Source organism: Vicia villosa, unplaced genomic scaffold (genome assembly GCF_029867415.1).
Source record: "Vicia villosa cultivar HV-30 ecotype Madison, WI unplaced genomic scaffold, Vvil1.0 ctg.001217F_1_1, whole genome shotgun sequence".
Lineage (NCBI taxonomy): Eukaryota > Viridiplantae > Streptophyta > Magnoliopsida > Fabales > Fabaceae > Vicia > Vicia villosa.
Window position 1 is genome coordinate 545,001 of NW_026705539.1, and position 4,533 is coordinate 549,533.

Here is a 4,533-nt window from a genome sequence, read left to right on the forward strand (position 1 = left end):
GTGACCACATCTGCTGGCATGTGATGTTTGGACATAGAATCGAGTCCTTGTGAATGGGCAGAGCCAGGTGCTCTTATTTTACGACGGTAGGGACGATTGCTTCCATTACTGACCAGAAAGACACCAAATTCTCCTTTAGGTGCTTCAACTGAGGTATAGGTAGAAGGAGCTGGTACGGAAAAACCTTCTGTATAAAGTTCGAAATGGTGAATTGAGGTAGAGTAGACCGATGATCCTGTAGTCATTTGGCCGGCTATTGAAAGAAAAAGCTTGCATCTGCTCTCCCTATTCGTTAATCTAAAAAGAGATGAGAGTTCCGGACGGATCGGATCACTCGCTGATAGGGAACGCTTTGCCTTGTACCAAAATTGGCAATTTGGCTCAGATAACCCGCGTAAGTGTCCTCCCTAAGCGCATGCCCCTCCGGATAGAAAATAAATCCCCGAATCGTATGTCTTCTTTCAAAGACAACTTGAGGGGAATACCCGTCCGCCACAAGTGCGGCCTCTACGTGTCTTTCGATTGACAGTTGACTCCGGACGAAGGAGTCGAGGATTCGCTCGTTATAAGCTACCCCCCACAAATTCGCCCTCAATCGAGCAGCGAGCTCTTCCCGCCGGCTGTTGTCATCGAGAAGCGGAGGCTCCAGTTCGGGAATCACAGGCTGCTGATTCACGCTCGCTTCGCTGGATTCGTTTGAAGATGGCATAGATTGTAACAAAACACCTTCTTCGAAACTTCTCCAGCCCGAGGTCGATGCGCCGTCAGAGGGTTGCTCCGCTGCAGGATTGGCAGCAGGTTGACCTCCTGCTGGATCCATCATGTGAAGGGTAGACTCATCGAGGCCCGAAAGAAGACAAATAAGAAGAATTAGGGGAACCTCCCAACCAAAAAGTCGAATGAAGAGTAATCGGACTAATTGAACCAAAGGGACTTTATCCCCCAAAAGAGTTAAATCTAAGCCGATTACTAGAGCTAAGAAATAGCAAAAAATCAGGAACAATAAAACGATCGAAATTCTGACCAAAGAATTAGACATTCGAAGACCCCTGTTACTCATATCAGCACCCTCATACATCTCCCTCATCTTTTTGCAAAAAGCCGCTCCACGGTGGTAAAGTCTCATCTTATCCTCTTTCTGAGTCATAGCTTTTCCTAGAAATCCTCCTCTTCCTGTTCTATTGATCAAAAATATCCAGCAGCAGCAAGATAGCGCCGGTTTAGAATTCGCGAGATATTTCAGTACGCTAAGTGAAACGGTCGATTTGCCTATTTTCTTTTTATTTTAGAAATTAAATAAATATTTATATGGGGCGTGCAGCACTTTTCGATGTCACGCACAAGCATCAGGCTACTAAGACTTTAGTATGTACGAGCGGTGTTGAACCCTCTAACACCATGGCACCGATGTTCATGACGCCGTGAAACCTTCCCGACGGCTGGCAAATCTGGAACGCGCTGAACGATGGCGTCCTAATGGCGTCACTGTCGTTGTCACTGCTGGAGGAGAGAAGCTGACCAGGAACTCCGGCGTGACGCGGAAGAGGAATGGAATTCCTGGTAGGATTCTTGCCGCTCGAGGAGCAGAGCCCTCCGGAGGTCGTCCAAAGCCCGAATCCGGTCTCGGGTATTTTGCATGTTGCCACCCGCTCCAGATTGATGGGCGAACGACGGGGATTGAACCCGCGCGTGGTGGATTCACAATCCACTGCCTTGATCCACTTGGCTACATCCGCCCCTACCCCCGCACTGGTTTTAGTCTCTATCTACGATCAGATTCTTTCTGAACCCCCCTATGACCGCTATCAAAGAGAAGCTTTTTCCTATACTATAACTATAGTAGTAGCAAGTCTATTTCTTGTTTTTTGGAATTAGGGGAAGCAAAGCTTCAAACAAAGAGGTTGGGCTGTTCACTTCATTGATTTGACTTCACTTGACTTAAGATTAAAGATAGGGGCCGGGCGGGCAGTGAAGGCTCGTTTAGTAGACAGCAAGCTCCGCTTTTTGAAGCGAGCCCCCAGAAAGCCATTGCACGCTAGCCTCTTGTATAGGGTTCCCTGCGCACCCCTAAACTACAAGCTAGCTTTGAAGCCCCTACTTTCTCGATGGTTGGGATATTAAAAGAAGCCCCTTTCTATAATATATATAAGGGAAGCTCTTCGAGCTTTCTTCGCATGCTTGAGCTTTCCCCTTTCTATTAGTAAGGTTGTCAAAAGGTAGGTTTCTTACTTAGTGCTTGTGCTAAGGAGCTTCTTTCTCAAAGTAAACTTTATCGCTTCTTGCTTTAGTAAAGATTGCAGGGGCGCGTAAGCGCCCTTCCTTCAGCCGGCTCCGCCCTATCTATTCATCTCTTTTCTCAAATAAATGGATCTTTAGGGATCTCTCTTGTTCATAGATCTTGAAACCAGATCAATAATATCCATTTCTCAATATATCTTTCTGGATCTATCTCCATATCTAAGAAAGAACCAACACTTCAAGGGCGTAACCAACGGAAGGTTCTCACCCCCTCCGACATAGTTCTCCGACGATGCCCCCTGGGCGAAAGGGGCCACCATTCTCTTTCTTTCTTCAATCGTTCCGATCAGGACAAGTGGGTTGGTTTCGTCCTTCTATCTACGCAATTCTCTGTCTTCGTTCGTGATCATGTTGGGCGAAAGGTAGTTAGTTGTAGAGGAGCGGCTGTGAAACGGCGATTCCCCCCTTTCCATTGAAGTAGGGGGGGCCTCCTTCCCCACCATTCCGGCCTATTATTTATAGGGATTTTACCGATGCTGAAGGTAGCTTGCTTACCAAGCCACCCACTTGATAAGCTAGTCGCCAGAAAGAAGCGGCGAGGACGCGAAGCTTCCCTCCCCCCTGTAGTCGAAGTACTCGGCGCTACTTTGATTCAAAAGGTAACCGACGGTTCCCGACTTTCTCCGGTTTCCGCAACCGTAATCATTTGTCACTCCATCCATAAACCTTTTTTTCAATAGCGGTACGCTCTAAAAAAAGTAAAGGATAAGCTTGCATTCTAGAAGCGGTAGCTTCCCGCCTCCTTAATTTCTACTGCCTTGCCTCCTTCGGTGATAAAAATTCCCTTCCCTTTTCTAAAATGCCCGATTGGTCTGCCTCAGCAAATGTACAAAGTGGACCGCTGTTTGGCTGACCCTCTTCTTCCCATTCGGGTTGGGTTGACCCAGAAGTCAAGTAAGAAGGAATGGAACCACTGGAGAGTCGTCCGCAGTTCACACTTGGGCAAAGACGACTGACTTTGTTTGGAAGCGGAACACGAACCGATTTCCGCTATTCCGGGTTCTTATTGAGCGTAGCGAAATCAAGGTTGTTTATTATAAAGTCAGCGAAGTTTCTATGGTGTTCTACCTTTGCGTAGTATCGGTCCACAGTGGAAGGCTCCGTACCGACGCCTCACTACTACTTAATTAATGGCTAAGCTATTTCATAACCTGAGCTTTCCTTAACCAGCTGACCTTACTTCGTAACCTTAACGTACTTTCTTTCTTACTATATCATAGGCCTTCGCCACTTCAAATGGGCGCTTCGCCCTTTCTTTTTTTTTATTAGAAAAAAACGGGGCCTTACTTATTCAGTTCAGGGAGGATGAAAGACAAAGAAAGGGATCAGGGGGCTTCTTGATCGGAGAAAGGGAAGGGACTTTTTGGACCTAACTGAGAAGGAGACAGAAAGGGATCACCTGACCTTATCTTGAGTGAGAGAGGCAAGTCGCAAGGCAAAAAGCTTAGTCGTTTTCAAGTCTGAGGGTGCGGGATTTCTATGTCATTCAGTGCCTAAAGTCAGTAAGTCAAAGAGTACGAATACCTGCTCTAGTACTAATACCAGTACCAGCAGCATGGCATTCAGTAAACAAACAACTCTCCCAAAATAGACTAGCAGCGGCAAGATAGTCAGTCTCTTCCCCCTGCTTCATTCATAAGTAAGATCGCTTTCTCCGCTCCGGGACTTTCCCTTAAATCAGTTAACTGGGTATGAGAAGGCCTCCCCTCTAGTCTATAGTAGCCCTTCTTCCTCCAACCCTGAGTTCCAGTGAGACCAGCCGAGCCAAGCGAGTCCAATAACAGCATCGTCAATAGCAGAGGATATCCCTCCAACAGCTTAATTTTAGGATGGCACTTGCACTTGGGTTGGGAGCTTTCCCTTCTCTATGGCTAATTCCTCGCTGGCCGATCGCCTTTCACCTGGTTCTATAAAGAAAGAAATTTCCCGGTGTGAGCTTCTAATTCTGACAACAGCTAAATCTAGGGCACTGCATAAGGAATAAGGAGGAGATTCCCTGGTATGAATTCAATTGATTGGGCATTTCTCTTGGAGCGATGATTCTTGGCCACTTCCTATTAAGATAAGGTTTCCCATCCGAAGTCTTTGCTGCTGTTAAAGGATTTGTTTCGCTACGCCCCTCTTCCTGAGGCCTTAGCTTCGTGATTAGGAAGCTTCTTTGTGAAAATCCTCATATCCTTTCTTCCGGATGAACGAATCAGACTGAACCACTGTAGAATTTTCAGCTGCTGGCAA